The 11029-nt window shown below is 36.5% G+C and overlaps 1 protein-coding gene across 1 annotated transcript in view; it reads left to right on the top strand.

The window, feature by feature from the left end:
• The first annotated feature begins 2323 nt into the window (after window positions 1-2323).
• Window positions 2324-11029, top strand: part of LOC139687668 (putative fatty acyl-CoA reductase CG5065) — a 58249-nt gene continuing 49543 nt past the window's right edge. Inside the window, exon 1 of the mRNA XM_071584910.1 lies at window positions 2324-2486. The gene's annotated coding sequence lies outside the window, so the exon portion shown is untranslated. The remainder of the gene's footprint in view (window positions 2487-11029) is intronic.

The following is an 11029-nucleotide window of genomic DNA, read 5'->3' as shown; positions in this document are numbered from 1 at the left end:
AAAACCCCCCGCCACACGCCCTTGCGGCGGCTTGCGGGGTATTATGTAGATGTAGATGTACATGAACATAACGAGCGAAGTGCCCCAGACCAGCGGTAGGAATCAACAGGCGGAATTCCGAAGTGAGCCCCCTGAAATGTGTTTCAATAACAAAGCCAAAGTTCCTTGCCTTGTAAATTAGACGAAAATGTTATATCATAAACAAACCTTTCTTTTAATGGTTACTCAAGAAGGTTCCAATGACACAACTTTTAACGCATTCCAAATTTAACGCAAGGCAATAATTCTAAGTAATGTGGACATCCTCCATCTCTCCTTAGCATCGGCTTAAGTGATTACTTAATCAATAGCAATGTAAAACAAAATTTTCGCAAATTGCATAATTTTTTATTACCTAAGATCTCGATATGACGTAATGAGAAATGTAATAATTAACTCATACTGTAAACTTGTGTATTTAGCGATACATTTTAAAGGAAATCTTCTCAAGTTTTTCTATTAATCAGCACAATTTTGAAAATGTGAACCAATACTTTCATATAAGACTTGTTATTATTTATAAAGCATCAAATTATTATTAAAATAAAAGTTGGAAATTATTTTTTTTTATTTTAAGAATAATTGTCATTTTTTCCGGTGAAAAACATTCACAAGTTCCTTAGCCTTGCCTGAAACAACTACTGTCTTGAGTATCTTTCTCGATCACCAACACGTATATTTGTGCATCTATATGTATGTGCTGGCAAACTGTTTTCCATTAATAGTCACGCCAGGAATTTCTTTAACTTGGTAAAATCAAGTTAAATAGAATTTTCCTGAAAAATATCAGCGGAAATATTTTAACTGCCTAAAGAAACGTTAATGAAGTTATAATTGGACATATACGGCGGCAATATAGTTTTTGCTTAGTAACGAGAGAAAACAGGGTCACATCATCTACCATGGTCATCTATCTTAGAAAATATAATTAAAACTGATCAAATAGGTGAAATGTCGATTATACCCGTTGCAAATAAATTATTCAGATAGGAAATTAAAAGCTCAACCTTAATACAACATAGGAAGGAAGATCAAAAACACTTGAATTTTTAATGGAAAAGTTCCCATGAATGATAACTATTTTAAACGATTCCATTCTATATGCAAAAGCATTCATGTGTACCTTTGCATTAATATATCATTTATGTGGTGTATGATAATATGCCCGGTTTTCTATTGGCTGATCTAATGCAAGGGTTTCCATTCCACTTGGTTTAGATTTTTGCATTTTTTTCGATACTTTCCCATAAAATTACATCAATTAGTATGTAGGGTAATTAAGAGCATAAATATCTATTCTCCGTTCAAAACTTCACGCTTAAATAGTCTTTGTGATGCTTTGAAAATACTTTTTGTAATTCTAATGTTGGTAGTAATTTTTCAGCATAGAGCCAAATAAATGACAATTATTTATCATCACAATACGTTTTACTTGCCTGAAATGAGACCAATTTAAACTATTATTTCCGATTGTAGAATGTCTCTACAAGAAACTTTCTTTTATTACTCTCTCACCCTCAACTATTCTGCTTAGAATTCCGGTGGGGGCAGAAATCTTCATCGGTGTCTTGATCCCTATTTGGGTGTCATATGGAGAGCACTTGAAGTGGAGTACGGAGTTGGTTGAATGGTATACTAAATTATTAACTTCATGGAATGTGTGGTTGATAGTAGGCAAATGTCCACTCTTCCGTTTTTCCCCCTTCTGCAAGCCATTAGTCACTATTGTCAACACACTGTTGGAAAACGCTTTGGGGTTAGCGTTAAGTCAGGGCAGTGTGGAACGACGGCCATAGGAAGCCGTGGCGGTGAGAACGGAGCGGACACCCTCTTCCCGGGTCTCTCTCTCCAATGGAGACATGACGCCCACCGCGACACTCTCTCGAGTTACCCAACCTTCCTCTTCTCGGCGGCACCTCCGGCTGCACGCGCAACGCCGGCGTAAATACGACTCGCGGCCCGCGGGTAAGAAAGTAATCGTGAGTAAGCGGTAGCGGGAGTGCAATAAAAGCACCCGTGAGGGTGGGGAATGCCGGTAAAGTGGGTGAATGATGGGGAAGGGGAACGAGTGGGGAGCAAGCGTGGAGGAGGGAGGGGCTAGAGGAGAGGTTGGATCTTCAAGTGAAAAGGAAGGTGAGACGATGAAAGAGAGAGAGAAAGAAGGGGCATGGAGTGGGGTGAGTGGGATTGAGAGGGGTTAGAGAGGAGGGAGGTAGAGGGAGGATGTTGTTGACGAGTCGTTCGCTCGTTGTATAGTCAGTCTTCCTCTGTTGGCCGCAGAGGAACCACTCTTCTCGACACCTCCGACCTCTTCCGGTGTGTCAGCCTCCGGCCGACGAGCGACAACCGTTTCGTGACGGAAAGTGGTGCTAAACAGGAAGGTCGAAGGACTCTGGCAAGAAGCTTCGAGGAACTCCCCCGAGGCACCGACCAGCCCACACTCTTCGGTGAGTTGGTGGATAGAGTATTGTTCTTTCACCAGGAACCAAGATAATTAGGTCATTTTTCTGGCCCAGCGAAATCTATGACCGAGGATAGGTCATCAAGCAATTACCACGAGGACGTGAATTCATGACAATTTAGTTTGGCCGACTAATTATCAGAAGCACAATCCTCTGGAGTAAGATTTTTGAATAGTAGATTTACCTAACCTGCCGCAGTGAATATCCGGCCTCAGTGTCCGGAGTGAGAAGACTTTTAGACAGTGCTCCGTCTTGGATTAATGAGCTGAAGACATATCAAGTACTATATGCTAAATTATGCCTCGATCTTTTTTTGTAATCAGAGACTGAATCTAACCCAGGGTTTCTCTCAGCACTTGAACGCTTTGTGCACCCTGACAGTGGCTTATCAACCATCCTCAAAGGTACGAATAAAAAATACACACATCCACTCCACAGTAAGTCGCCACAACATCGTCAACTGTTCTAGTGAGTATTTTAGGCTGACAACCCTTGGCGGGTTTAGGCATGCACTACACATCTTTAAACCATAAAACGTAGGCATGAATTTTTGTTACAAAAGAAAACCATTTTAATAATGAAGAGCTACTATTTATATTCAAGTAATGATTTTAGGCTTGTTGGAATAGCTCGATGTAACTTTATATACTCATGGTATTCTTGATGCATGCATGGAGTTATTGAATAGGTGTAAGTTAAGTGTCATTCAATAAATATTGTTCTTGCAGAGTTATGGCTTCCTGAAATAGCTAAGTTACCTGTAGCATGTGCGTATTTGCAAAATGATGTTTGCGATGGATGCGAAAGATGATATCCATGATTTTGTATTTCCCTTGAACATAGTTTGACAAAATCCTGATTGTTTACGCCCAGATACTTGCATTGCGCATGCATATGACTTTCGTAAGAATAAAGGCTCATCACCAATCCCTAGGTTAATTTATTTGGACTAAAAAGTGAAATTTAGTATTTTTTTCACTCTCAACATAAAACCTGAATGGCAATTTGTTGACACTTATTTTCTGCTTTATTGATTTTCTGACTTAGACATAAATTAGATGAAATCCAACTGACTGTCATTTACAGATGAAAAAATCTGCCCTTTATAGTAAATTTTGCACTACTATTTTCCCAAATTTTCTCATATTTTCAAAAAAATTATCATGTACATAGATTTTTTAACTTTTATGTAACACCTAGAAAAATCTTTGGGCAAAATTTAATGTAAATCTATTATTGGTTCCTAACGTTTTTCTTGAGAAGTTTATTTTTAAGATTTTTTAAATATAGCTATGAAAAAGATTTTTATAAATAAAACAACAAAAAATTAAGTGAAATAAGACTGAGCACAATAAAGGAAGTGAAGTTTGTTGGGAGAAATTCGAAGAGAGCAGAAAAAATGTTCAAGGATTGCCAGTGGCAGCAATTGAATTTCAATTACGGATAATATATTCACGAATATCTGGCAAATGAAGGTTTAAAAAAGGAATGTATAACATACGGTGAGTAGAATTTGCTCACACCTGATGAGTGTTGAAGAGTAATGCAGTGTAATACACTCCCTTTTAGATCAAAGCCTATTTCGTTAACCACTACATTCTGTCTCAATTTCTAGGTCCACCCAAAACCTTCTTTCCTCTGTATACTGTATAAAACGTTTGTGTATAACAATATATGTTCATAGTACTTATATTATGTACAATATATGTGTATATCAAGGCAGTCGGCAGCTTGCTAACGATTCTCCTTAAATTAGTCCTTAGAAGGAATAGTATCTGCATGGGCAACTAATATTAAATCCATATTTAATTTTTAATCGATCACTGTTTTGATTATTAGGCATTAGAAGGACCAAAATCCATTGTTTTAGTAAATATGGATGACGAGGACAAACTCACTCCCTATGCCTATAATCACAATATTCTGAGCTATTCCTTCCGACTTCCAATTCAGAAATCGAAATCAATTCTTTAATGTTAATAATTCCTTCAACATTAAAAGTTATTTATCAATAATTTTCCATTTTACGTTATTTTAAGAGGAGCATATATTTTGACTAAACAGGCATATCTTTTGTATCCATGTTTAGAATCCTCCTGGCTTAATATTTCAATATTAAAAGTTATAAAAAATCCTAAATTCATCGACAGTGGTAAAATAGATAAAGACGCTCGTAGGTTATATTTTCGAGAGGGAAATTATGTTATCGACTAAAGGTTAACTACACCAACCCCATTATCCCTAAATATCGTATTCGATCCCAAATGTGGTAATGCATTTTAGAATTATTTTACCAACCAAGATAAACCGTTCCAAAAGCATTGAAAGTCTTGATGGCTTCCAGGCTTTGTCCGATAAACCGACGTCTGAAAGTAGAAGGATGCCACAATTTGAAAACATAACCTTGAACTCGCTTTCGTTCGACAGTTTAAACTTCTTAAGGAAAACCGCAACTAGAACTGGAACTGCAAAACTAGAACTGCATCATTCTATTTTCTCATGCTACTGTTTTATTGTGATATTATGTCAATTTAACTTGGTAGAGCATTGCTACGGCCGTGAAATCAATTTTTTGGATGATTACCCTAGGATTCCTAAAGATTACGGTCAAGAGCAATTATCCCAATCTTACATTATTTAAAGTTCCATATTGAATTTTACCATCAGTTACAGACGGAAACTTACTGATAATAACTTACATTCAAACATATAAAACCCTATATCTTTTAGGTGTGACATTTCCAATTTAAATAATTTTCAACGATTTGCACTGTTTTAAAAAGGTCATTTCAATAACCTGGTTTATTGCCATTGCAGTATTGCTTTTTATCGCATTGCATAAATACTTGAAGTAGGTTCTTAAGTCACATTGTGATTAAGTATTACTTTAAATGTAGATTCTTTGTGTTTGTACTTTTGGGGACATTGGTTAATAATATACCGTTGCCACCAGTAAAATTGCCTAATTGCAACGTAATTCTTAAATAAAATAAAAATAAAAAATATTTCGAAAATTTTCTTTTGAAATTAAAGTGAGATACGTGATTTTATTGAAAAGAAACGATTTCCAATTTCGTATTTACTACATACTCGGATAAAATCGGGACATATCATTCAATAAATTTATTTAAAAAAACAATATTAAAAATCAGAGAAAGGAATCCTTTTGATTTCAATCCTTCAATACGATTCACTGCCGGTATTTCGCGCGCAACAATACTGTTTGCAAAATAAGAAAGCGCTCAATACCGCTAAGCCATTAGGCGTCCTGAAAAATCAATATTTTAGCATATTACCATTCTTCGTCAAACCTTCAGAGAAATGGTTTGTGTAGTTCTCGCACTAAAATTTCATTCATAAAAGCCACTTCCGAGAATCTTGTGTTTCGGGCGCCATAGATCATTATGAATCATCCGGAGAGACGATATCCATGACCTAAATTTCAAAGATGACTGGCGAAACTCTTATCTAAAACGTCTACAATTCATTGGCTTTGATGCTCCAAATTCAAGTTCTCACACGTGAAATACAAAAAAAAGAAAGTAGATTTTAGGGGAGATATGTTTAGAAAAATCTTGATTCATTCCTTAAAGTATCGATATTATAGCGAGGAAAACTTTGTCTTCCAATTGAAAATATGAGAATCTCACCGATAATCGTTCATAATAATTCTAAAAACAGCAGGGCATTAACATTACGATAATGAAATGGATAGGTACCATACTAACTAAACGTTAACGTTGATATGACCATTTATTCCTTTTTTCTTAAAGAGTAAGATAGCTCAAAGCGCATAATACCATTTCCAGAGATTTTTTTTCTCAGCGGTTTGATATCATCTCTTGCTTTTAGCAGTGCTACACGGAAACTTATTTAAAATTTGACTCAACCGATACAAGATCAGGATGTTTTAATGCTTTTAAGGTAAATACACTAAATCTTAGTTGAGTGATAATATTTTTTTTGTCTCATTTCCGGCGCCTCTCTTGTAAATAAACGTAAGTTTAGATCAATAATTTCATTACATACTATGCAAGAGCACCCTTAAAACGAAATTTTACCAAAGGCTCGATCATTATGATCATGTACCATATATATGCGTTTCCTGTAATTTCATATTAAAGTTTCCATTAATCATTGATTTTAATTCTTTTTAATTTTTTAATGGTCATGTCCATGATCTTGTCAAAGAATTCGAAAAATGACATTTCCGACCCATTGACCCAAAGTGCAAGAGTGGACCGATTAGAAACCCTTTTCTTAGGATCTCGGAGCTTTGATTCCTCTTTCATGACCTTTCTGGAAATAAATAGATGCAAAATTTGGAAAAAAACGAGTGGGAGTAATTATCGAGTGGAAAGTGGAGGCACTCTTAGGAAAACTTGGGAATAGATAGAAATGATAAAAAACCTAATTACCTTTCTGGAAATAAATAGATGCAAAATTTGGAAAAAAACGAGTGGGAGTAATTATCGAGTGGAAAGTGGAGGCACTCTTAGGAAAACTTGGGAATAGATAGAAATGATAAAAAACCTAATTACATTTATTTATCTATCTAACCCATACAGTTATAACTATTTAAAGTTCAAAGAGTTCTGATTGAGTAAACATAGGGCCGGATTAAAATAAAACCGAACTACAAAAAAAGGCCTGGTTTATATTCGAAAGGGCGCTGTCCATTATGTGACTGCAGCTAAAATAGGGATACATTAACGGAAGTAAAATTTCCTTAAGTTATAAAAGGATGATTATCTTGAAACCAACGTTTCTTATCTGTGGGCGAGTAAACCTCAATTCAATTGGCATATTATAAAGGTAGCTTTAAGAGAAAACATTTTTATTTCAAAAGTAAATTCCAATGGTTTCTGAAAATCCAACAGTTTTTCAATTAAAATTATGAGTTTAACTATATTTAAAATTGGAGAAAATAAACGATATTACGTTAAATTAAATAATATAAGTGTATATTTACCTTTTAAAATTGGTTAGTTATTTTAAACTATTTTTTCATCAGTTACGGCTGAATCCTTAACCGAGAATTGCAAATTTCTAAGTGATGAAAAAATTGTCAATTCCAATGCATTTGTTTATTCAAACCACCAACTCAAAAATTTTTTAATGTGAACTCAATTGATAGTTGAAAAGCCTCTCTAATCCTATAGTCTTTGAGCAAAGTAACATGTGTTACCTTCACTTATATATCTTTCTTGATACTGTTACTTAACAAAAATAAACATGCAATACTTCAAATCCATAAGAGAGCTTATTCCTGAAATTTTTTGGTAGCCTTGTTTGGAAGAAAGTCCATGATACATTTAGCAATAGGATTAATTTTAGTAAAAGAATGACTGGGAAAGACAGAAAGAGTTAACTCTAAATTCGACTTAGCATTATTTTGTTAGTATGGCTGCTGCTTTCATTCATTTGACAAATATTTCCATATTGGATAATTAACTAAATGTATTAACTAAAAAAAATAGGGCCTCTTCAACGAAATTTAACGTGTAAACTGGTTTTACTTCCGTGAAATATCAAATACGGTGCTAAGACCAAATTGGGTGATAATGATGTGCAAATTAATTATAGATTATTTCTTTGACATTTTATAGGCATAAGCGTTTCGTATAAGAGAAAGGTCATTCCAGAAAACATGTGAGGCAACTTTTGGAATAAAGGTATTGAACTCAAATAAATAAATTTATGCTGAAATCATTAGGTCCTTACACTCTAATTTTCAATGGTGGAACATAACCTTTAAATTACGCAAATAAACAGCGATATAACTGATGATTTAATAATTTTGTTTCAATTTAACAGAAATTCATAACTTGATTCAATGATAATTTTATAGCCAGAAAATTACCATCGCGATGTCTAAATTATATCCAATGTGTTCTTGCCGCTAATTATTTATGGACCCAGGTGGCACTGCATGCCACTACTGCGTTTTTGTGATCCATTTTTGATTTCAACTGACTTTCTACGATTCGAAGCATTATGTGCGTGAGGCCAACGTCACGGAGTATCTCTCACCCAGAAAATATCCAAAAATTAGGTACGTGTCCCCTTTCGTTTTCATATCCATGACGTAGACACTCAAGGAGCACGAACGACCGGTAACTTCCACTCTCAACAAGTTTATGAGCCCCGAAGGCGCCGTTAAAAAAAAGAAAAGAAAAAAGGGGTATCGCATAGTCCGCAAGGTCTTCCCATGTGACCAAGGGAAAAAACACCTCTTGATGTGTTCCCCATGGATATTAGAACTGGCATTTGGGTTGCGTGACGTAGGCAGAACGAGGAAAACGGAGGAGAGGGGTTTTTTTTAATGGAAGGTAGGAGAGGGTCCCGCTCCGAGGAAGGGAGGAGGGGTAGGCGCAGGAAAGATATCAGATGGAAGAGTGAGGAGGGAAATGGGGTCGTATACAGTAACCATTGGCTAAGCTCCCCCTCCCGCTCCAACTCGGCCAACTTTTATAATACCCCTCCACTGCCTTAAATGCTTCCATACCTGAACTCACACTATCCCCCTCCGCGTCCACCCCGTCACTTAAAACGTCAAAAAAGCTTCCCATGCTAAATTTTTCACCCCTCTCCCCTCCTTATTGATTCACTACGTTTCCACCCCGCTCGAAACTCTCCGGCCCCTCCCTATTCATCCTCCACCCCTTATTACTCGTCTCGTCTCTCCTCACACCCCACCCGCGAGAGAGAGGGGTATTTTCATCAGGGGAAGGGAGGTGTGCGTAGTATGTAATACCCTGCCTCCCTCCTTCGTCCCCTCCCCACTCTGCCCTCTGCAATTCTTGCAGCTCCAGAGAGCCGACGGCTCTCACCTTAAGGACAGTCCCTTCCCATCCGCGGAACGAACCAAAAGCGTCACCATAGTCTTGTGGGTCACTTGTATGTTCGCTCCCCGACCGTGTGCGCGGGACTGACAAAGAGGAGGTCTTGGAACGTCGGGCGCACCCCGCATTTCTTCTCGCTACAATCCCCCCTACCACGAGCCCTCCCATAGTGAACGGTCTCCTCGACGGGTTCGCCGGACGTGCTCTAGTGTGGTCCTCTGGGTGTCATCTTGATAGTGCGGCGGATTTGAAGGCAGTTGCCATCGACGGGGGATATTAGTTAGAAGAACGGTGTCCTCTCGCTCGGCGGATCACGCAGGACTTTCAGACGAATTCTCGTCGACATGCGTTGAAATCTCCTTGAGTGGAGTCAGAATTTGAAAGGTGAGAAGCGGCTTCTTTCCCCTTTTTCTCCAAGGCACTCTCGTGCTCAACAGTTTATGCAAGTGTTGATCTCTTTTTTGTGTCCATTTGACGGCGTTCTCAGAACTGCGAGCCTGGCAATAGGTCCTTTTTCGCAATCCATTGTTGAAAGGGCACTCCGACGACCAAAAATGTGTTATCCATACTAAAAAGAAAGACTCGTACTTTTCCACAGATTTTATTTTACGGTACAATAAAAAAAATTATACCGTATAATAAAATCTGTGGAAAAGTACGAGTCTTCCTTTTTAGTATGGATATTAAATACTTCCACGAAGCGAAGCCTGAAACAATTGAATAAAAATGTGTTATTTTGAGTACTTGTATATGTTTCACGCTGGAGTATATTCAATTTCAAATGGCCTTTCTATAATCAGGGGTTTATGGAAAGTTTCTATATCTGCTTGAAGTATGACGCTCATTTAGAAGGATAAACGTTCGTTTAAATTTGTTTTCATTGTGACTGTAATAGCTCTCTAAGACTATCGATAAGAGGAATCCATTTTTATAGTAATGACTCATTTTTAAAGTTATTCGTGATTGTGCACTGAAAGCGAAGTTAAGTGAATAAATGTAATAATCAAGCCCGGAATACTGTACGCATAAAAAAGAATGCATTCTATTCACAGGTCCAGTTCGCTCTCTAAGCTTGATTACATCAAATCTTAAAAAATGCTAAAAATTCGAAATACCCTCCTCCTAAGTATTTTGAAGATATGAATCAAGATAACAGCATAATAAGTAAAAACACCATTTCTTAAAAATTCATTCCGGAATCATTGGTTGGTTGTACATAATTTTCCAAGAGCATAAATTTAAATATATTTAAACTAGAGAAAACGCAGTCACAGGACAAGCAAATTAGGGGTTTCATAATATCTCTTGAACTAAATACCGCAAAAAATTTTCTTTGGAATATTTCGTTGCTTTTCTTCTTGTACATGGTGGTGAAATTTGTAATTACTAAATAAATTACTTTGGAGTTTCCCTACGATTGGGAAATATTCAAGAGAATGTTAAGACTTTGCCGTCCCATTTTCTCTAAAAAAATACTCCAGTTTTTTTTCTTCGCTCCACCGCAAACTATATTTAACGCACATTTCAAATGCACTTATAAATTTCGTAACATTTGACTGATTAGACAAATTTACTATCTGTTGATTTTTTAATGACTATTGAATTGATATTTTAATGTGTTTTGTTTACCGTAAGACAGTGAAAGAGCACACTAATAATTTACTTTTAATCAGCGGTGGAAAA

The sequence above is a fragment of the Hetaerina americana genome, unplaced genomic scaffold (assembly GCF_022747635.1).
Source record: "Hetaerina americana unplaced genomic scaffold, ioHetAmer1.1.p SCAF_2, whole genome shotgun sequence".
Taxonomy (NCBI): domain Eukaryota; kingdom Metazoa; phylum Arthropoda; class Insecta; order Odonata; family Calopterygidae; genus Hetaerina; species Hetaerina americana.
This window is presented reverse-complemented; position numbering and strand designations above follow the sequence as displayed.